We start from the raw sequence: 24,076 nt of genomic DNA on the forward strand, positions 1-24,076 counted from the left end.
CGGGCGGTGGCATGAGGCACAGGATATGTTTCCAGCCATCCGGTGGTTGCTTCCACCATTGTAAGTACGTGGCGCTTGCCATGGCGAGTTTGAGGGAGTGTGATGTAATCAATCTGCCAGGCCTCTCCATATTTATATTTCAGCCATCGTCCTCCATACCAAAGAGGCTTTGACCGTTTGGCTTGCTTGATTGCAGCACATGTTTCACAGTCATGAATAACCTGTGCTATAGCGTCCATGGTCAAGTCCACCCCTCGATCACGAGCCCATCTGTATGTTGCGTCTCTACCTTGATGGCCTGAGGTGTCATGGGCCCATCGGGCTATAAATAATTCACCTTTATGCTGCCAATCCAAGTCCACCTGAGCTACTTCAATCTTAGCAGCCTGATCCACCTGCTGGTTGTTTTGATGTTCTTCAGTAGCCCGATTCTTGGGCACATGAGCATCTACGTGGCGTACTTTCACAGCCAGGTTCTCTACCCGAGCAGCAATATCTTGCCACAATGCAGCAGCCCAGATGGGTTTGCCCCTACGCTGCCAGTTGTTTTGCTTCCATTGCTGTAACCATCCCCACAGGGCATTTGCTACCATCCATGAATCGGTGTAGAGATAGAGAACTGGCCATTTTTCTCGTTCAGCAATGTCTAAAGCCAGCTGAATGGCTTTCACTTCTGCAAACTGACTCGATTCACCTTCTCCCTCAGCAGCTTCTGCAACTCGTCGCGTAGGACTCCATACAGCAGCCTTCCATCTCCGATGCTTCCCCACAATACGACAGGACCCATCAGTGAACAGGGCATATTTCTTTTCATTCTCTGGCAACTGGTTGTACAGTGGGGCTTCTTCAGCACGACCCACCTCCTCCTCTGATGATATCCCCAAGTATTTGCCTTCTGGCCAGTCCATGATCACTTCCAATATTCCTGGGCGACTGGGGTTTCCTATTTGAGCCCGCTGAGTAATCAGTGCAACCCACTTGCTCCATGTAGCATCAGTTGCATGATGCGTAGAGGGGACCCTTCCCTTGAACATCCAGCCTAGTACTGGCAATCGGGGTGCTAGGAGGAGCTGCGCTTCAGTACCGACCACCTCCGAAGCAGATCGAACTCCTTCATATGCTGCCAATATCTCCTTTTCAGTTGGAGTATAGCGGGCCTCAGATCCTCTGTATCCCCGACTCCAAAACCCCAGGGGCCGACCTCGAGTTTCCCCAGGTTCTTTCTGCCAGAGGCTCCAGGTGGGGCCGTTCTCCCCGGCTGCAGTGTAGAGCACATTCTTTACATCTGGTCCTGTTCGAACTGGCCCAAGGGCTACTGCATGGACTATTTCCTGCTTGATTTGTTCAAAGGCTTGTCGTTGTTCAGGGCCCCATTCAAACTCATTCTTCTTACGGGTTACTTGGTAGAGCGGGTTTACAATCAGACTGTAATTTGGGATGTGCATTCTCCAAAACCCCACAACACCTAGGAAAGTCTGTGTTTCTTTTTTGTTAGTTGGTGGAGACATAGCTGTTATTTTGTTGATCACATCCATTGGGATTTGACGACGTCCATCTTGCCATTTTATTCCTAAAAACTGGATCTCTCGTGCAGGTCCTTTGACTTTATTCTGTTTTATGGCAAAACCGGCTTTCAGAAGGATTTGGACTATTTTCTTCCCTTTTTCGAAAACTTCCTCTGCTGTGTCACCCCACACAATAATGTCATCGATGTACTGCAGGTGTTCAGGAGCTTCCCCCTGCTCTAGCGCAGACTGGATCAGCCCATGGCAAATGGTAGGGCTGTGTTTCCACCCCTGGGGCAGCCTATTCCAAGTATATTGGACTCCCCTCGAAGTGAAGGCAAATTGTGGCCTGCACTCTGCTGCTAGAGGGATGGAGAAAAATGCATTAGCGATATCAATTGTGGCGTACCACTTGGCTGCCCTCGATTCAAGTTCATACTGAAGTTCCAGCATGTCCGGCACTGCAGCACTCAGTGGTGGCGTGACTTCGTTCAGGCCACGATAGTCCACTGTTAGTCTCCACTCGCCATTAGACTTTCGCACTGGCCATATGGGGCTATTGAAAGGTGAATGGGTCTTGCTGATCACTCCTTGGCTCTCCAATTGACGAATTAGCTTATGGATGGGGATCAGGGAGTCTCGGTTAGTGCGATATTGCCGCCGGTGCACAGTTGTGGTAGCGATTGGCACTTGCTGTTCTTCGACCCTCAGCAACCCCACAACAGAGGGGTCCTCTGAGAGACCAGGCAAGGTAGATAATTGTTTAATGCCCTCTGTCTCTAAGGCAGCTATACCAAAAGCCCACCGGAACCCTTTTGGGTCCTTGCAATATCCTCTTCTAAGATAGTCTATGCCAAGGATACATGGAGCATCCGGGCCAGTCACAATACGGTGCTTTTCCCACTCATTCCCAGTCAGACTCACTTCAGCCTCCAATACAGTCAACTGCTGAGATCCTCCTGTCACTCCACAAATATAGATGGGCTCTGGTCCTTTATAGCTCGATGGCATTATAGTACATTGTGCACCGGTGTCTACTAAAGCCTTATACTTCTGTGCGCGTGATGTGCCAGGCCATCGAATCCACACAGTCCAATAAACTCGATTGTCCCTTTCCTCCCCCTAGCTGGAGGCAGGGCCCCCCTAATCCTGGTCAGAATCTTCTTCGTTTCTGTGTTTGAAGGATTGTCTGCTGGAAGTTGGAGCAGCAAACTTTTCGGAGAATCCTTTTTTCCTGATTGTTTTCTTTTGCAACTCACGTACCCGTGCCTCTAGGGTCGCGGTAGATTTTCCATCCCATTTTCTCATGTCCTCTCCATGGTCTCGTAAGTAAAACCACAGGGTGGCACGGGGTGAGTACCCACCATATCGTCTTCCTTGTGTGGGTGAACGCCTACCCCTGACAGCTGAGACACTGCTTTGTACAGGTGCGGAGGAGAATAATCTCTCTTCAAGTTGGTGAACCTTTTCAGAAAGTTTCTCCACAGCTGAGACGCAGGCCTGTAAGGAAGAGGAGAGACTTTCTTCGTACTGCCGGAGTTGTTTAGCCGCTTCATCCACTGTGGGTTCCTCATCCTCTTTCCAGGCCATTATTGCCAATGAGCTGGCATATGATGATGGTGCACTCCGTACAAACTTCCGCCACATGGGTCGTGTACACTTGACTTCATCTGGATCTTTGGATGTTTGTCTGAGGTCTGGATCCTCATAAATCACTTCCCGTACGGCTAATTCCCTCAGGTACTGGATTCCCTTCTCCATAGTGGTCCACTTGCCTGGTAGACATAAAATATCTTCCTTGAAGGGATACCTTTCCCTCACAGCTGAGAGGAGACGCCTCCAGAGGCTGGTGGATTGTGCTCCATCTGCAATTGCTTTGTCAATGCCGGCGTCTCGAGCAAGGGATCCCAACCGTCTGGCTTCCCTGCCGTCTAATTCCACACAATTGGCTCCAGAGTCCCAGCACCGGAGCAGCCAGGTGACAAGCTGCTCACCTATACAGCGACCAAAATCTTTTCGCACATCTCGTAGCTCGCGCTCGTTTAGGCTTCGGGTAGTTACTGTTGCTTTTTCGGCATCCTCATCTTCCTCCTCCTGAATCTTTGATGGCCCAGCGTCGTCATCATCTTCATCATCTCTATACTTAGTTTTGGCAGAAGCCTTACCTGGATTGGCAGAAGACTCTCTGCGTTCTAAACGACTTGAATTTCTATACCATATTTTCACCTTCTCTACAGGGGCAGCTTGCACTGCTACTGCTCGTTTCTCTGACTTTGTTACAGGGTCTGCCACAGGGGTTGGAATGCCCTCTGCAGGGTCAACTTGCACTGCTACTGCTCGTTTCTCTGACCCCGTTACAGGGATTGAAATACCCTCTGCAGGATCAACTTGCACTGCTACAGCTCGTTTCTCTGACCCCGTTACAGGGGTTGGAATACCCTCTGCAGGATCAACTTGCACTGCTACAGCTCGTTTCTCTGACCCCGTTACAGGGATTGGAATACCCTCTGCAGGGTCAACCTGCACTGCTACAGCTCGTTTCCCTGACCCCGTTACAGGGGTTGGAATACCCTCTGCAGGGTCAACTTGCACTGCTACAGCTCGTTTCTCTGACCCCGTTACAGGGATTGGAATACCCTCTGCAGGGTCAACCTGCACTGCTACAGCTCGTTTCCCTGACACGGCCACAGGAGCTGGAGCAGTTGCAGGAACCGGAGCTGTAGCGGCTGCAGGAACCGGATCTGGAGCGGCTGCTGGAACCGGATCTGGAGTGGCTGCAGGAGCTGGGGCTGGAGCGGCTGCCGAGTCCACCGTAGGGGTCACAGTGGCTGTTGGATCTGTCACAGGGCTTGGAGTGGCCGCAGGGTCTGTCACTAAGTTGATAGCAGTATCAATGGCAGCTCGATAGGCATGAGCCAGGCCCCAGCACGTTACAATGATTTGTGTTACTTTGGAACTGCCAGCATCATGACACCTTTTTTTCAAGCATTCTGCCAGTTTTTGAGGATTTTGCCATTGCTCAGGGGTGAATTTCCAACACACTGGGGGTGCCAACTGCTCTAGATGCCTGCCCATATCCACCCATACTCCCTGCCACCCACAACTATCCTGCCTCCGGGCAGATCTCCGGATGAGCTCCCCAAGTAGTTGTTTAACTTTAAGCAGAATCTGAAGTGCATTCATGAGGCAGAACAACAAGACTATGGTATTCCGAGTATCCCAATAATATTCAATATCTTGGAGAGCTATTTTGACAAGCTCAGGGGATAAGAGGGTGGTGAAGGAGGAAGGCAGATATTTTGAGGGAGAAGGCAGAGTGATCCAGGAGGATACAGGGGTGGTGAAGGAGAAAGGGAGAGTAATCAAGTAAGAAAAATTATCTTCCCCTTTTCCCTCCACAGATTGACTCCCTAATGGAAAAATACAATAGGTATAATTGCTAATAGTTTCCAAGATACAGTTTCCAAAGTACAGAGTCGACGATGTTACTGAATACAAATAACAAGTTAGAGTCATGACCACATATTTCATCGTCTCATAAGCCATTGCTACAACACACAGCACCATAATGATCTGAAACCAGGGCCCGGAGAGGATAAACAACACGACAGAGAGCAAATACGGAAAATAATGTACTATAATACTCAATTTGGAAAACAGGCGCAGCAGAGTTGAGATTAAAGCAATCAGCATCATGACAGGTGACTATTAAGCAGGTCTAATCCTTACACCAATTTTAGTTTAACACACTCTGGTCAGATCTGCCGTTATCTCAACCTTTCGGGCCCCACGTTGGGCGCCAAAAAAGACTGTCGTGGTTTAACCGAGCCGGCAGCTAAACACCACGCAGCCGTTCGCTCACCCTCCCCCCTCCCTCTCTGGGACGGGGGAGAGAAATGGAAAGTGAAGCCCGTGAGTTGAGATAAAGACAGTTTAATAAGACAGGAAAATAATAATAACAAAATAATAATAAAATAATAACAATAATAATACAATGGTGATAATAGGAAAGTAATAATAGTATGTACAAACAAGTGATGCACAATGCAATTGCTCACCACTCGCTGACCGATGCCCAGCCTAACCCCGAGCAGTCCGGCCCCCTCCCCCCGGCTAGCCACCCCTATATATTGTTTAGCATGACGTCAGATGGTATGGAATACCCCTTTGGCTAGTTTGGGTCACCTGTCCTGGGTCTGTCCCCTCCCAGCTCTTACTGCACCCCCAGCCTGCCCGTTGGCAGGACAGAGCAAAAGGCTGAGATGTCCTTGGCTTAGTATAAGCACTGCTCTGCAACAATTAAAGCATCGGGGTGTTATCAGCACTCTTCTCATCCTAAGCCAAAACACAGCATTCCACCAGCTACTAGGAAGAAAATTAATTCTGTGCTAACTGAAACCAGGACACCAGAGGAAGTATGAGCCCTCTCCTTGGGCCTGTCCACGGCTGGATGCCTTTGTATGCTCCACAGGAAAAGGGAGCATATTGATAACATGCTAACACTCCTTTCACCACTTCTGTATCTGTGGGAGCTGCAAAAAAATGTCCCTCAGTCCTAAGATCCAGCAAAGCCCAGCTTCTTCTTTCATCAGGAAGCCGGAGAAATTCTCTCAGAATTTCCAATACTCTCATTGACACAGGCAACTACACACAAGTGCATGCACAAACACACACTCTCATAAATACACAGATGTGCACACAGGGCATGGACACAGCCGACCACACTCAGACCAACTCCAACAGGGAACAGCACCTTCACAGCCACCACACCACCAGCAGGACACACACAGCCATGAGCAACACACCTGGCCTCATCCCCTTCCACACCTCAGCCTGCTCTGCTCTGAAGGTCACCAGTGCTCCACACATCCCCAGCAGCAATTACCCATGGGTGCAGACGCACACAGGGCTATGTGGTTCCATGATTGTATGATTCACCCCCAACACACCCAGGAGTGAGCACACACACAGCAAATAGCCAGCAACAGAGTTGAATGAGAGGGCAGGACAGTGATCAAGCACAGGGCCTGATCAGACCAGTCCTGACCAGCTCCATATCCACATGCAGCTGGCCCCTTGCATCCCTCTCCCCTCCTCTTCCACAGGATCCTCCTCAAAACACGTTAATCCCTTCCTTTCTTACATGATTCCCCTGCTCATTTATCAGTTCTCACCAATCACATCTTCCTCCATTGATGCCTAGTTTGCAATATCTGTACCCGCATTTGGTATATCAGATACCATTGCCTACATCATCTGGGCCTCTAACAGGCAGGAGAGGTCCACATGTCACAGATTTGCTCTGTGCCAGGAGTGAGGGGTGGCATGAAAGCTCGAAGGCAGGGAGGGTTTTATGGCAACTGGGCTCCATGCAGGACAGAAAATCATCATTTTAAGGCTGTAGTTGGGCTGAAGACCTGAGCTGGGCTGTAGGCCCACTGCCTCCAATTTTTTTAAGCATTTCAAAGATTTCACTTCAATCAGCACACTTCAATCAGCTGAAATGATTGAACACTTCTAATACAATGTTTGTGTTGTCCCATAACATTTTTTTTCCCTTGGATGTTTATCACAGCAAGAGAAAAAATACCAGTCTTCCCCTGTACTTGCATTGCCAGAACTCTGTCTCTTATGCTCTGCACTTCATCTCCTTAGTCTTTCTGGTATTTACACCTGGCTTTATGAAACAGACCATGTTGGAAGTCACTTTTCCAGCAGACTGTCTGGACATGTGGAGTTCCCATTCTTCTCCAGATTCCCCTCCCCTCACTCTTTGATCATTCAGATACCTCTCACCTGCATAGTTGCTTCTCAGAACTTGGGGGATCTTGAACCTTGCCCATATTTCACTTTTCTATCTCATCATCCCAATACCCATTTCCTACCCATGTCAAACATTTCTTGTATAGTCATCCCTTGTGGAAGGTGCACCTCATCGGAGGCAACTTGGAGTTGGCTCACAGTTGGGGACTGTGGGTTTTTCTTGTTTGTTGTTAAATGTTAATAACAACAACATCAAAAACTGTGCCTGTGTGGAGCCAGTTGTCTGAGGAAAGGAGGTGGGTCTTGGTGAAAAGGTGTTGTAACACCCTTCTGTGGACGTCAGTGGAGAAGTCTCGTGTAAGGAAAAATGATGCAAGTCCCAGGTGGCTAAAGAGAGAAGTGGTGGGGTTGGAGAGCTGAGCAGCAAGGTTGTCCATACAGTCTAGGACTTCAAGGGACTGCTTTTCCACCTATACAGACCTCCTTAGGAGGCACATTGAATCCATGACAACTAGAGAATGATGCTAGCAGTTCTTCTGAAAACTCTAAACTAATGGAAAATAATCTTAAATAAGGAAAATGCTCTTAGAAATCTGGTCATTGAAAACTTTCTCTTTAAACTGCATTCTTGAAACCTCACTAATTAACTGTACAAGTCTGGAAGACTGGATGAAAATGGCTGAATTGTAATGAGCCCCATGCTGCATTTGGTGCTGAGTCCATAAACCTCAGGTAGTGAGAAAAGAATAATGTAACTGCAGAAGTTTAAGTCAGAAGGAGATTTTGAAGTGTCTGAGAGTATTAATGGGCCCCAGGGAGGGTCATTACTGGCAAGGCCTCCCCATGGACTTGTTAGAACAGACAATTGGGAGCCATGAGTGCAGGTAGACAAAGGCACTGGGCAGGAGACTCTGATGCCGAGTAAAGGCCTTGGTTTGTTTGGTGAAACAGAAAGGCCCCAGCCCCTGGGCAGGAAGGTCCTGTCCCACACCCATGGCTCAAGGCTCTTCCTGGGGCAGTGGGATGTGGGGTGTGTGATGCTGTGTGAAGGAAAATGCTATGACACCTGCTGGCCTCCCCACTGGGTTGCAAGGAGGCAACAAGGCCCCAGTGTCATGAACACAGCATTTGTCCTCGTGATCCTCAGTAGCAGAGACAACTGCCATAGCCAAGGGGACAAAGACCATGGTGCTGCTGGGGCCTTCCAGCCTTGCCAGTGCTCTTGGTCTTCTCCACCACAGTCTGTCCTGCACTGTCCTATCCCTGCCCCCTTTTCCCTGCAGACTGTAGGCACCCACCTTGCTTCTCCACCTATCTCTCACATAATTTCCTTACTTTCACGGATGTCTGCCCACCCTCCCTGGCAGTTCCTTTGAAACACGATGGCATGGGCTGACGACAGACTCCATAGGGGTTACCTCTGGCACCACAGCAATACCCTGTCATGTCCTTCTCCTCATGCCCACTCTTCACCTTCCAAGCAGCACCTTGTGGCATTTTTGACACTCTTCTGTTGTATCGCAGCCAGATGGGAATCTGGAGAAAAATGGAGACCGCACATGTCCAGACAGCCTGCCAGAAAGGTGACTTCCAGTATGGACTGCTTAAAGACTGGGGAGATGAGTGCAGTGCATAAGAGACAGAGTTCTGGCAATGCAGGTACAGGGGAAGATGAGTACTTTTTCTCCTCCTGTAATACACACGCTATAAAAAAATAATATTCTGATCTTATGGGAAAACAGAAACATTATATCAGAAATGTTCCATCATTTCAGCTGATAGAAGTGTGCTGATGAAGAAAAGACAGAGTCTATAGCTGCTGAAAGGTCCATCAATTTCTTCAGCACATCCTGGAAAACATTCATGTTTGTGTCTAGCCAAGAAGCTGCAAGGCCAGCATCAGGCACATGGCTTGGATGATGCTGGTGAGGTGACCCTGTCTGGTGTCCTACAATGACCATAGATCCTGAAAATTTACATTTCTCCATGATAGAAACTATACTGTGTGACATTTTACTGGGGGATTGAGTCATCTAAGATGATGAGTACTTGCTTTCTTCGTTAAGTAATGTGGAAATTACTGGGTAATCAGGCAGAGCTTTGCTGTCAGACCATACACAACCAGTGCCACCTCCAGTGGCCCCAGTGCATCTAAAGTAATTCCCTGGACTGGCAGCTGTCTCAAATGACCTACAGGAGACTAGAGCCCTTTGGGGGATTCAGGTGTAGACAAATGGAGTTCCCAGGGCACATCCACTGCCAGCATTGGTCTTTGTCCATGTAACTTCAGCCCAGCCCAGCACACTGAAACCCATTCAAAGACAAACCCCTTCTTCAGTGGCTTTTTGGGATTGACCTAAAGTTGAAAAGGCCACTTGGAACCCAAGATACTCTCCCTTATTCCTAGTAGACTCCTGAAAATCCATAAAACTGCTTGAGTCATCTGTGGCAAATTATAGATGAAAAACTTAAGAACAGGACATTTCAAATGGCTGAGACAGAACCCATCAGCTTGCCCTACTTTGGGAAATCATCTCCTTCCAACTAGGGGTATGAAAGTTAAAAATGTGAAATGACCCATCAGGTCAATGCACAGAGTAATGGAAAGTCATAGGTACTGTGCTGCAGTGGCAGAAGGCAAAAAGCACTGCCTCAGACTGATCAAGGAGACCTAATTTAGTTCATCTGTGAGATAAAACAAGCACTCTAAGCTAACTGAAGGATGTTGAGTTATGGCCTAAAATGAAGAAGGATGTTGATCACTGGTGAAGTAATTCTCTTTTTATGGCATCACAAAGGTGCTTTACACAAGCACCATAACACCTAAACATAATGTCCCACCCTGGCTCTCTCATCCTGTGGGGCAGGGGAGAGGGAGCCGACAGCCAAGCATTTGGATGTGGAAGGTGGGGCACGGCCCAGCAGAGACAAGGATTCAAGGAAGTGCAGTGGTGTGGTGGTTTTACTTGGATGGGCAGCCAAGTTCCACCACGGCCGCTCTCTCACTCCCCCTTCTCGAAGGGGGAGAAAATATGACACAAAGGGCTCAAGGGTTGAGGTGAGGACAGGGAGATCACTCAGAAATTATCATAACGGGCAAAACAGACTCAGTGTAGGGAGATAGTAAGTTTTATTGCCTGTTACTAACAAGCTAGAGAAGTGAGAAACAAAGGAAAGAAACCAAAAACACCTTACCCCCATCCACAATTCTTCCCCTTTGAGTGGAGCAGGGGAACAGGGGAATGGGGGCTGTGGTCAGTCTCTGCTGCTCCTTCCTAATCACTCTCTTCCCCTGCTCCATGTGAGGTCCCTCCCATGGGATGCTGTCCTTCCTGAACTGATCCTGCGTGGGCTTCCCACAGGCAGCAGCTCTTCAAGAACTGTTCCAGGTATGGGTCTATATCCCTCAGGAACAAACTGCTCCAGCCTGGGTCCCCCATGGGCAGCAGCTCCTGCCAGGTCACCTGCTCCTGCATGGGCTCCTCTCCACGGGCTAGAGCTCTGGCCTGGAATCTGCTCCGATGGGAGTCCTCCACAGGCCGCAGCCTCTGTCAGTACAGATTCACCTGCTCCACCATGGTCTTCTCCATGTGCTGCAGTGTGGAACCCTGCTCATGGTCCTCCATGGGCTGCAGGGGGACAGCCTGCTTCACCATGGTCCTCACCACAGGCTGCAGAGGACTTCTCCAGCGCCTGGAGCACCTCTCTCCCTCCTTCTTCACTGAGCTTGGTGTCTGCAAGACTGTTTCTCACTCCTCTCTCTCTCCCAGCTGCTGTTCCCCAGCAGTTTTTGTATGTTTGTTTGTTTGTTTCTTTGTTTGTTTTTCCCTGTCTTAAACATGCAAACAATAGCGCTTATTGGCACAGCCCTGTTCAGTGACGGAGTCCTTATCTAACATGCAGCAGCTTCTGGATTCTTCTCACAGAAGCCACCCCTATGGCCCCTCTGCTACCAAAACCTTGCCACGTAAACCCACTACACCAGGTTCACTCATCACTTCCTTGTGGCCTACAAGATGACCAGATACGTGTCACCTCACATTCATCTTTCAATGGTGTATGACTGCTCAGCAATACCACAAGATCTGCTGAGTTGGCACACAGCTTAAGTTAGCGTTAGGAGAAGAACTGAAGGGGAGGGTGTTGGATCACAGGAGCCAAGATGTTGGGAGTTAGATGTTCAGGTTAGGCATTGTGGTGTAAATGCCTGAAGTAACTAGGAAAATAAAGCTAACATTCAGACTTTTAAGGAAAAGGTACAGCATTGAAGAGGCTTTCAGGGTAGGGCATAACTGCATTACCTGGGCGTTCCCTAGGCTCCCAACCTTAGATGCTATCGCGCTGGGGAAACTTGGTGTGCTAGCTCTAAGGAACACCACGGAGCGTGGAGTGGAGTGGAGACACCACGGCTAGGCTCTGTAATCGGGTGGGGCCTTGATTGTTCTTGTGCACAAAGCTGCACTTTTTGCCACCCTAAGCCAAGGACCTGTCATGTTTTGACAAATGCTGTACCCTAGTGTACTTTTTGCTCATTATAATATCATTATAATACCAAAACACACCTCCATCCCAAAAGCTACCCGCCTCCAAGTTGCGACCACCCCTCACTGAGCATGCGCTCTGAATTTCTCGGAGCCTATTACTTTAAACGGAGACGGGAAAACTTTACACCAATCATAACTAAGATATGCTTGACTAGAGCCACTCAAGCTCCACCTAAAAGATAGAAAATAATATAAATTGGCCCATGATAGAGGGGATGGCAGGGAAGATACCATCGTCAGGGGAGATACCATCCCGAGGACATACAACATCCTTAGGACCTCCTGACTCCTGGGATCAGTCGACGGGCTGAGCCTCTCTTCCCCCCCCATTGGGACGCCTTTGGGTGAGATCTGAATATTTGCTTATAAATCTCTATAGAGTCTTTGATCCTTTCAACGCGTTTATTTCTAGGCTGTGCACCTGTAACACCTGTAACACCTGTAACATCTATAACACCTATAACACCTGTATAACATCTGTAACACCTGTGTATTTCATGCATACTAGCTTGCTTTTGCAGATAGTCACTATCACCGGCAATCCAAAAGAACCTGATTATCTGTTGCTGTAATAAACCATACTTGAATGCATTGTGATAGCTCTCATTAATGCAACTAGGGTGAGGGTGGTTATCCGTGATAGTTCAGTGTTCTGAATCTAACCAGACCCCCAGACGGTTAATGCATTGTTGGTGAATGTCTGAACGGACCCCCAGGTGGTTAATACGTTTTTGGTGAATGTCCGAACGGACCCCCAGTTTTGGTGAATGTCCGACTGGTTCAGTACTCTGAATCCAACCGGGCCCGTAACGGTTAATCAGCTACACCCCTTTAACGCGACAGGCATTATGGATTAGAGCTCGCCTTTGAGGGTTAGGCCTTAGGCACAGGCTTAGCGAGAGGATTTGGTGATCTGCTTAGGGTGTCAGATCAGTGTTCAGGTTATTGGCAAGCTTTGTGGGCTAAGATTTTGTTCAGGCCTAGAGTGAAGTTTAGAGTTAAATAGAGCATTCTTATGCTAGTGATAAGGGCATGAATTAGGGTGAGTAAAAGTGTGAGGGTAAGGGAAAGGGCATATGCATTTGAGATTTCTCTTAAAGGGATTGTTTGCGGTTTCAGCATTTGAGTACTGTATTATAGTCAGGGTGGAGAGTAGCATGTAGGTTTTAGAAACGGTAAAAGCAGACTGTGAATGTTTACATGGTCAGTGACACAGCAGAATCAACATTACCCGAACCCTCAAACCCTCCTACCTCTTCAATTTTTTTAGTTTCTGCTGATCAAACCCCTCCTACATCCCCCAAATCTGCCACCTCTTGTCCAGCCTTTTCCTGACCTCCCCATATCTGTCATCATCTTAGAAGCAGCTTTCTGATGACTTTCATCATCTCAGAGTACGTCTCACCTCTGTTGCTTTGAACCACCCCTGCACCACCGTCAACATCATTTTCTCAAGACAGGATCCTATACATCCTGGATCACACCTCCCAGTACCTCATGCAGACTTCAGCTCCCCTAGGGCATTTTGAAGGCAGGCCACCTATGTGGGGAAAACAGGAAGCCCATTTTTTAGGAAAAAAATTGAACTCTGATATAACAGTCCCTATCCAAGACCTCTTCCTGTATGAGGCCCATCAGATACTTAGGAAGAGGGGATTGCACAACCTACATGCGAACCAGGTGCCTTCTGCTGACCTATCAGGATCAGTGGCAGATGTCTGCTGAAAGGCACAGATCCCAGCCAGGGCTCAGGGGATGACCTGCGAGCTATTTCAGAAAGAAGTCACCTTACAGGCCTCTTAATGGCCATTTGCTTCCCTCTGGATTATGGGTTTCTGAGGCACAACAGGCCTCATAAGAACATACTCAATACTCTCTTCTTCACCCAGTATCCCACCAGGTGGAAGTAAGCTGGTTGTGATGCTTCAAGCTCCAGGGACTGATGCTGAACTCCCTGTCCATTAGATCATTCACCAACTGCATGGCCACTGGCCACCCACAGGGAACCTCAGAACCAGCCCCAGATCCCTAAAGTCCATGGTGGGATTCTGCTCTCACCACACCAAGTCCATGTGGAAAGAAGCAAAGCACGGAGCCTCTTTGGAGCCTCTTCCTTGGGCTTGTTCTTGACAGCAGCTTTGCAGGAAGGCCTCAGCCTTCAGGCAGTGCCCAGAGGAGATCCCCTCTTAGGAGGGAAGTGCTGCAGTGGAGTCCAGCTGTGCCACCGCCATTCCCACTGCCTGTCCCTGCCTACAGTCCCAGCACAGCCCCACAGCAGCACTGGCACCAAGCTACCGGGATTTACCCCACCAGCAGGGTTCAGCAGGAGAGGGTGGCAGTGGCAAGAGAGCAGCTCTGCATACACCAAGCACTGGTGCTCCCTGGCTGTGCTGCTGGGATGGGACTCTTATTCTCTGCACTCGTGCACACGGGCACTGTCCCTGCAGAGCCAGACCAGGTCTCAGAGGAAGGACGTCAGACTAAGAAAGCAGTGCAGGTTCCTTCCTTAAGTTTAAATTCACAGAGAGACAGGATCCTTCTGTACAGTCTCTGAGATAGACTCGAAGTTTGCATACTGAAGTGGAGTTGGGATGAATAATATCATTTTCATGTTCAACATTAAACAAAGTAAAACTAAAGAAAACCTGTAAAAAATGAACACAAATGCACACATACACAAACAAAAAATATAATATAGGCTGTTTCTTTAATAATTGACATCATCAGTCATCTGCAGAAGCAAACTGGTAACTTCTTAGTCTCAAACACATCCAGTCACCAGTTTCCACAGGGCAATCTTGAAGTCTTTGTTCCTCATGCTGTAGATGAGGGGGTTCACTGCTGGAGGCACCACTGAGTACAGAAATGACACCACAAGGGAAAGGGGTGGGGAGGAGATGGAGGTGGGCTTCAGGTAGGCAAACATGGCAGTGCTGACAGATAGGAAGACCACGGCCAGGTGGGGAAGGCACATGGAAAAGGCTTTGTGCCATCCCTGCTCAGAGGGCATCCTCAACACGGCCCTGAAGATCTGCACATATGAAAACACAATGAAAACAAAACAACCAGAGGCTAAACAAACACTAAACAGAAGTGCCCAGACTTCCCTGAGGTAGGCATCAGAGCAAGTGAGCTTGAGGACCTGGGGGATTTCACAGAAGAACTGGTCCATGGCATTGCCATGGCAGAGGGGCAGGGAAAATGTATTGGCTGTGTGCAGGACAGCATTGAGAAAGCCACTGCCCCAGGCAGCTGCTGCCATCTGGGCACAAGCTCTGCTCCCCAGGAGGCTCCCGTAGTGCAGGGGCTTGCAGATGGCAACGTAGCGATCATAGGACATGATGGTGAGAAGGGAATATTCTGCTCCAACAAAGAAGACTAAAATGAGGACTTGGGCAGCACATGCTTCATAGGCGATGGCTCTGGTGTCCCAGAGGGAATTGGCCATTGCTTTGGGTACAGTGGTGGAGATGCAGACCAGGTCGAGAAGGGCAAAGTTGAGGAGGAAGAAGTACATGGGGGTGTGGAGGCGGTGGTCGCAGGCTACGGCAGTGAGGATGAGGCTGTTGCCCAGGAGGGCAGCCAGGTAGATGCCCAGGAAGAGCCCGAAGTGCACGAGCTGCAGCTCCCTTGTGTCTGCGAATGGCAGGAGGAGGAACTCGGTAATGGAGCTGCTGTTGGGCATTTTATGACGTTGGACACAGTTGTCTGTTGAAGAGGAGAAGGCAGAACAAATTTAGAACAAACGTCTATGAGGAAAACCTACTGCACACCTTAAAGCACCACTCTGCCTAAGCCACTCTCTTTGCAGGAGAACCTTTCTGCAGCTCTCTTGCTCGAGCTGTATCTGCAGTTGGCTGAGAGTGGCTCTGGGAGCTGGGTGTGCTGTGCACTCCAGAGGAGTACTTCCTGCTGTTCAGCAGGAGGGAAAAAGTAACATGGGGGAAATTCAAATTCAGTCCAACTTTCAGATCATTGAGCTTTGCATTGTTTTTGTAAACAACTCATCCAACGACAGTTTAGAGCATGGTAGGATTATCTTTGCTATATTTTCTAGCATTTAACCCAGTAATGTTTAGGATGACCACCATGCTCGCGTGTTTCACTGAGATGTAACTGAAGACAGCTGAGAGCACAGAAGCCCCAGTCCAAGTACAGCTGGACAGAGTCCTCCCCTTGTCTCTGGGTGCTGGATCAGGTTCTCAGTTCTTCCCTCCCAACCAGGGGTGCAGAGCGCTCACTCCAGCTGCCCTCAGACAGCTATCCAGCAGCAAGGACATGGCCTTAGTGTGGAAGTGTCTTCTCCTTGGGACACCTGGATAACAGAAGGATTGACGAGACAGCTGCATCCTGCTGGAGAGCAGCCTGCAGCCCAAGAGTGTATGCCCCACGGCCAGAGCTGGATATACGCAAGCTGGGGTGTCCCACTATTCCAGCTGCACCGCTGCCTTTAGGAGCCTTGGCCACTCTGCTCTTGGCTGACCAGAGGCAGTTAGGTTAGAGCACTCCAAGGGGCTTTTGCCACTCTTCCTCACTTCGCAGTGCAATCCAGCAGGACTCTCAAAGCCTACTGCATTGCCCACTGCCCTCCCAGAAACAAGACCCAGGAGGAGACTCTTCCAGGACGTTCAGCTGCGTGGCCCTGCAGCCAGAGACTTACCTTGTCAAGGGCTGTGCAGATTTCTCCTCCGGTCAGCTCTCAGCATCCTCCTTCTCCCAACTGCCTTCAATCCCTCTCTTCTCTCCTCTCAGTGTTTGCTGTGGTCAGAGCCCCCAGCCCTGCTGCACTGTGCAGAGGTGCTGCTCTTGGGTAGAGCTGTCTCTCTGCACCAGGGCTCTCTTGCCAGGAGCTCTCTCTGTCCCAGGAGCCCGGCCCAGCTCAACATCAGAGGCCCAGCCCAAGGCATTGTAATGACCCCTCAGGGAGTTTTGGTGATGAGCACTCAAAATGCAGGCACTGAGAGCAAACTGAAGAAATCTCTCAAGAAGTCCAAATCAGATGCAAGTTTCCTGCAGTGTCCCCCTGAGGGCCAGGGCTGACACAGCCTCCCTTGGAGCTCGTTAGAACACAGCGTTGGAGGCAGTTAGCACAAATAGAGAAAGACAATGTCAAGGCACACTGATGTGTAGAAAGGCTGGATGTGTTTCACCAAGGACAAGGGCCAAGCCTTTGACCCCTGGTCCCTGGGAAGAGAGATTCTTTCTCTTCACACATTGCTCAGGGCTCTTCCTGGGGCAGTAGGAGATGGGATGTGCATGGCCAAGTGCAGGAGAATGGTATAACCCCTGCCTGCTTCATGGGTGGGGGCAAGGAGGCATTGAGGCCCTTGTGCATCAACTGTACACTGTCTCCTCATAGACCTCAGTGGCAGAGACAACAGCCATAGCCATGGGCAAAGACCTCAGTCCTGTTGGGACTCTCAGTCTTGCCACAGCCCTTACTCCTCTGCACACCAGACTGTCCAAGGGACTCCCAGACCTGCACATCTTTCCCTGCTGGCTGTAGATACTTCTTGTAATGTCACACCAGATCTGAGCTGAGTATAAATTAGATTTTCTTGGTGGCCACGCTCCTTGTAAAGCAGCTCTGTAGGAAGTTGGTCTGGTTCCTGGTGAGCAGGCACCACTGCTCATATGGCATCCCTCATGGTGGATGTTCACAAGAGCTAGATGGGATCTACCTGAGGGTACTGAGGGAGCTGGCAGAAGTGCTCGTCATGCCGCTTTCCATCATTTATCAGCAGTCCTGGCTATCAGGGGAGTTCACAGTCAACTGGTGACTAGCAGATGTGATGCCCACCTACAAAATGGCCAGAAGGAGGATCTCTGAGCTACGAGACTGTCAGTCTGACCTCGGTGCTGGGGAAGCTCATGGAGCAGATTATTTTGAATACCATCACACAATGCTTCCAGGACAACCAAGCGATCAGGCCCAGTCAGCATTGGTTTATCAAAGTCAGGTCCCGCATGGCAAAAAAAAAAATGAGGGTAGGAAGGCTCTGCAGGAGGATCTGGATAGGCTGCACCAATGGGCTGAGGTCAACTGCATGAAGTTTAACAAGGCCAAGTGCCGGGTCCTGCACCTGGGGCACAATAACCCCAAGCAGAGCTACAGTCTGGGTGAGGAATGGTTGGAAAGCTGCCTGGCGGAGAAGGACCTGGGAGTATTGGTTGATAGTCGGCTGAATATGAGCCAGCAGTGTGCTCAGGTGGCCAAGAATGCCAACGGCATCCTGGCTTATATAAGAAGCAGTGTGGCCAGCAGGGCTAGGGAGGTGATCGTCCCCCTGTACTCGGCTCTGGTGAGGCCGCACCTCGAGTACTGTGTTCAGTTTTGGGCCCCTCGCTACAAGAAGGACATCGAGGTGCTTGAGCGAGTCCAGAGAAGGGCGACAAAGCTGGTGAGGGGTCTGGAGAACAAGTCCTATGAGGAGCAGCTGAGGGAGTTGGGTTTGTTCAGCCTGGAGAAAAAGAGGCTCAGGGGTGACCTTATTGCTCTGTATAAGTACATTAAAGGAGGCTGTAGCGAGGTGGGGGTTGGCCTGTTCTCCCACGTGCCTGGTGACAGGACGAGGGGGAATGGGCTGAAGTTGCGCCAGGGGAGTTTTAGGTTAGATGTTAGGAAGAACTTCTTTACTGTGAGGGTTATTAGGCATTGGAATAGGCTGCCCAGGGAAGTGGTGGAGTCACCATCCCTGGAGGTCTTTAAAAGACGTTTAGATGTAGAACTTAGTGATATGCTTTAGTGGAGGACTTGTTAGTGTTAGGTCAGAGGTTGGACTCGATGGTCTTGAGGTCTCTTCCAACCTAGAAATTATGTGATTCTGTGAAATCAAATCTCAGTCATAACAAGGTGATGCTCTCAGTGGATGAGGGAAAGGCTCTGGATGTGGTCTACCTAGGCCACAGTAAGGCCTTTGAGATCTTTTTCCACAGCATTCTGCAGAGAAACTGGCTGTTCAGTGTTTGGACAGGTGTATGCTTAGTTTGGTTAAAAACTGGCCCAAAGGGTCCTGGTAAATGCAGATAAATGCAGTTGGAGGCCAGTCATTACTGGTGTCCCCCAGGGCCCAGTACTGGGGCCAGTTCTCTTCAATATCTTCATCAATGATGTGGATGAGGGGATTGAGTGATGTGGATGATGATGTGGATGAGGAGATTGATTCTAGTCCTACAACCAAATCGTTTCTAAAAATATTGAAGAGGACTGGCCCTAAAATGGAGCCTTGGAGGACCCCACTAGTGACCTTCTGCCAGTCTGACGTGGCCCCATTTACCACAACCCTTTGAGCTTTGTCTTGGGAAGTTGACCCCAATATGCACTGCTGAGCACAGTGTTATATGCCATGGAACGTACATGTGGTAAGGCTGGGTCAGCTGTCATGGCAGGTTCCCCTCCCAGCCTCTTGCCCACCCACAGCCCACTCAATGGTGGGACAGAGTGAGAAGCAGAGAAGGCCTTGATTCTGTGCAAACACTTCTCAGAAACAGTGACTACAGCCATTGGTGACCAACACTGCTCTGCTCATATATCAAAAGCACAGCACCACAGGGGCTGCTCTGCAGAGAGTAACTCCGTCCCAGCCAGAGCCAGTGCAGGGCCACATGCTGGACAAAAAGGCTCCCTCTGAGCTCAGGAAGGAGCCAGGAAGGTGCTAATAAGCAGCAGGACAACTGAGGAAGCCCAAAGCCCCTACTGAAGGGTCACTGAGTGCCACCTGAGAGGAGGGCCAGGAAAATGACTTGCGTGAAGGCTGCGAGAAACAAGGAAATCCAGGAATTTAGCAGATCCTTAAAGTCCTGCCTGAGACCCCAAATGGAAACCTATGTATGTCTGTGGATGGAGGAGGAGGGGGCAAGTCCTGGGACTGGGCAATGCTGAAGAGCCCTGCGTGAAGCTGAGTTGATGGAGAAGTGTCCATCTTCTATGCTCTGCAGTCCCAGGACACAGAGCAGTCCCAGCAAAGGAGTCTGGTGAGTGATTCGTTGCCGTCCTGGGGCAATGGTAGTGACTGTATGAGCTGGGTCTGCCTCCCAGCCTGCCCAGCACGGCCCTGCAGAGTGCCCCCATGCCCCAGGCACCACAGCCCCCTCACTCTTCAGCGCAACATCTCTGGTTGTCCTGTCAGAGATTTCAGCTTTTTTTCCTAAAATGCCCCTTCAGGGCAGCTTTCAGTTTTCTCTACAGTGGTGGCAACTGCAAGGTCTCTCCTGCCCTAGCACCTCCCAGGACTGGCATGGAACTGGCTCCTGTGTGTTAGAGCAGCTGGGAATCCAGCAGCAGGGTTATGGGCTGGAAGGATCACAACCACATTACTTCTACCTGGGCAGGTCCTGGGCCAAAAGGGTTTTTTTCTGTAGGTATGGTATTGATAGGTAAGTGGTGCCTCAGAAATTCCTAATCCAGTTCTAAGTCAGTGTCTATAAAGCACATTGTGAGTTGACTTCTTCCTGAAGTAGCCAACTGGACATCCCTTGACTCCTGGCTGGGATCTGTGCCTTTAGGCTCACATCCGCCAGTGTCCATAATAGGCCTGCAGAAGGCACCTGCTTTGCACATAGTTTGTGAGATCCAGTTTTCCTAATTACCAGGTAGGCCCCGTAGGGGAAGAGGTCTTTGATACGAGTTTTCATGTCCAAGGTTTCAGCTTTTGCCTAAAGTCATCTTTCAGGACTACTTTCTGTTTTCTACACAGAGGGGGCCGCTGCCTCCAAGATGCAAGGGGGAAACTGAAGCATACATGATGGCCTGGGAGAAGTTACCCTGCATCTATAGGAGCCATTCTGGAACTGAAATTGTAGGCGGTACACACACATTTGTGGTGGTGCAGAGCTGCTTGGCACATTGTGGAGGGTGCTCCATGTTGGCTTAGGACCTGCTTCTTTCTCAGGAACAGATTAGCCAACAGAAGTGAGACAGATACTCCTCAGAGTATCTTGAATGTCATGAGAATCCTGCTCCCAAAAAGATGACCGATATGGGGAGGTCAGGAGAAGGCTGGACAGGAGAGATGTGAGATTTATGGGAGGGAAGAGGAGCTTGGCCAGCAGAACTTAACGATTTTGAAAAGGTAAGAGGATTCAGGTAATGTAGATCCTACCATAAAACAGTCTTAAAACAGTCATGCCTATGCATGACAGTCATGCCTATGCATACCCTTGCCCTATTTTAACCTGTAATCTTTATCCCTAAACCTAAACGCTACTCCACACAGGAATCCACTACTCCTATGCCTGACCCCAAAGCATCCCTTGAAGCCAAAACTCAGCCCATAGCTCCTTATCCTTACTGTCTTGCTCACGCTGATCCTTGCCCTTAACACTAGCATTAAAATGCTCTACTTAACCCTAGAGTTCTTGGAAGAAATACCCTAAACAAAACCCTAAAGCAAAGAGCTTTATAACATAACATAACCACAGAACTGACACCCCAAGCAGAACACCAAACCCTCCCACTAAACCTTTGCTTAATCTCTAACCCAGAAAGGTAAACCCTATTCCCATACATGAATAACTAACATCCTAGGTCCCTCTTTCTGTGTATTTACCTCCTCACCTTCAACCTCTCTCCCAACCCTTAGCTTTAGGTGCCTTGCTCCTTGTGACAGGGCATGAGCCGTGATGTTGTTGTGCAGTCACATGGCATTCAAAGATGAATGCGAGGGGCCATGGATCTGATCAGCTCACAAGGACGAGATGGGTGGGAACGCTCTGATGAGCTCAGCTCTGCCTCAGGATCTTCTGCCCCAGCAGGAGGAATGTGACTGTGGCAGTGACTGTGAGGTCACTTCTGTCCCTGCAGTTGATAGGGCAGCAGCAGGAATATGTCACAGAAAGGGACTGTGAGGTCACTTCTGCCTGAAGTAGCTGACAGGTCACCCTTGACTTCTCCCTGGAATCTGTACTGTTCATCTGACATCTGCCAGTGCCCCTTCTAGGCCAGCAGAAGGCACCTGGTTGGCATGCTGACTGTGGGATCCCTTCTGCCTACATACCCAGGAGGACCCAGACAAAAAGGAGGCTGGGATATGGGTTGTCCTGTTCCTTCTGTTTCAGTTCATGAGTGGACAACAGAAGGCACAAGGCTTGGTTGTGTCTACACAAAAGTTGCAAGCCAGCAGCAGACCCAAGGCTTGGAAGATGTTGGTGAAGTGACTTATGTCTGCTTGGCTGACAGGCGGCAAATATGCTGATATTTTGGGATACCTACTTCAGGAGGGGTTTCCACCATGATGGAGCTTTCTTTGGTAGTAGGGAAGAGCAGGAAAGATAAAAAGAACGACAACAACAACAAAAACACAAAGTGCATCTTGGAAGGTTGGAACTGGCCACAAGGAGGAAGAAATGTCCCCCACCATGAACTCAAGTCCAAACTGATACTGGGAAATAAAGAAGGTATTGTTACAGCTAATTAATTTTCTGGTAGGGGAAATGAGCCTGGTTGTGAAGAAATGTGAGAAGTGTATGCACCCAAGTGAGGGAGGGAAGCCCAGGAATCCCTTCAGGCTGTTTCCCAGCAGGTTCCCCTGCAGCCCCATGTGCAGGGAGCCTGGTGGGGGGCAGAGCAAGGGAGGCCTTGGGCTGGGCCTCTGCTGCTGAGCTGGGCCGGGCTCCTGGGCCCAAGGGGATCTCCTGGCAAGCGGGCAGCGCTGCAGAGAGACAGCTCTGCCCAGGAGCAGCTCCTCTGCACAGCGCAGCAGGCCTGGGGGCACTGCCTGCAGAGACACAGTGCTTAAAGGCAGGCAGAAGTGGCAGCATGCCCAGAGCTCACCGGGGGAGAAGACTTCCCAGCCCTGCAGCCGGTAAGTCTCTGGCTGGAGGGCAATGCAGCCGCAGTTCGTGGAGGCAGGAGAAGCCGGGGGTGCAGGCAGGGGTGTCCAGGGCTGTGGTGCAGAGCAGGGTCCCTGCTGTGCCCCAGGGGCTGTGTGCCGGGGCAGGGCCTCTGCCGCCTGCCAGGCTCAGCACTCAGCCTGCCCGGGGAGCTGCCCAGGGCGCTGCGGGGAGAAGCTGCGGGTGGAAGGAGCCCCCCCTGGCAGGGCAGGGTCCTGCTGCTGGCGGGAGGCTGCTCTCTTCAGCAGCCTGCTCACAGCTCCACAGCACCCATTGGCATTTTGCAGGCAAGTTTTTCATGTTTAAAGTCCAATTAGGAATATTCTGTCCTCTTGCCAGTGTCCTACTCTTCTGGATGGAGACGGATAGCAGCGAGAAATGGAAAAGGAGCTGCCAAGTATAAGCTCATGGCTGAGACTCCTGAACTGTGGTACTGATGATCAGTAGGTTTGTGAGCTGCCCCAAAGCTGCCTTCAGACTCTCCTCTTCCTATCAAAAGTAACAGCATCATCTTTGCTGCACCCATCTGGGCATTTTTACAGGTCCTTTTCCACCTGTAAACATGCACAGGCAACCAGCCAGTCCCCTGCATAGAGGGGGTTGCTGAAGGGCAAAGATTACTGCACAGAGATCGGGTTGAGGCTGTGAGCTTAAACAGGAATAAGACTTGAGACAAGGAAATAGCTCCTGGAAATAAAATCTTCAGTCATTAGGGATATGATCGAGGCATGAGAGGAAGGTAAATCAGAGGGCTAATTCATCAGAAAAGTCCATGGTTTTTTCATTCAGTGAAGACCCCTTCCTCTGAACCTACCCCTAGCTTCCTCTCCGACCTAAACAAAAAAGTTGCTGCCCTCTTGGTCTTTTGAGCTGTGAGCTGCCCTGATAGAAATCTTTCCCATAGTATGTTTGTAATATCTGGAAGGCATACACAGTAGAGGAGATGCTAAATGCAAGGACATGCTATTGGGCTGTAGAAATTAACGTCAGGTGTCCTTGGCAAGAGGTGTAGTGCTGAGACCTTGTTCAGGTACCTTGAGAAGGGCTGGGCGTTGAGGGATTGGCAGAGCATTCCTCCTCTCTTAGCAGTGTCTGGCTTCTTTTCAGGGTAAGAGAAATGTGATTATCCTCCATCTGCAAAAGCTGCAAGATCATGGCCATTGGGAACAAGCCCAGCCAGCCCACCTCAGCCTGCTCTGAGCTAAAGGGAATCCCTTTGCCTCTCAGGTCTCACAACCATTCACTGTGAGTGCAGCAGAAATCCTCAGAATTTCTGACTGTAGAGAACGCTGCTTGGGCACAAAGAGGGGGAAGGGGATATGTAGAAAAAAATGCCCCTAAAACTCCTTCCTGTCAACTACATTCTGTAGCACAGGAATGCAGATGTTGACATGCCCTTCTGTGTGAGAAAGGATTTCATCTGACAAAATCTGA

General features: G+C 49.8%; 1 protein-coding gene across 1 annotated transcript in view; it reads right to left on the reverse strand.

Moving 5' to 3' along the window:
• Positions 1-24,076, reverse strand: part of LOC113841163 (uncharacterized) — a 249,639-nt gene that overhangs the window by 162,857 nt on the left and 62,706 nt on the right. The window lies entirely within an intron of this gene.

The sequence above is a fragment of the Anas platyrhynchos genome, chromosome 30, assembly GCF_047663525.1.
Source record: "Anas platyrhynchos isolate ZD024472 breed Pekin duck chromosome 30, IASCAAS_PekinDuck_T2T, whole genome shotgun sequence".
NCBI lineage: Eukaryota > Metazoa > Chordata > Aves > Anseriformes > Anatidae > Anas > Anas platyrhynchos.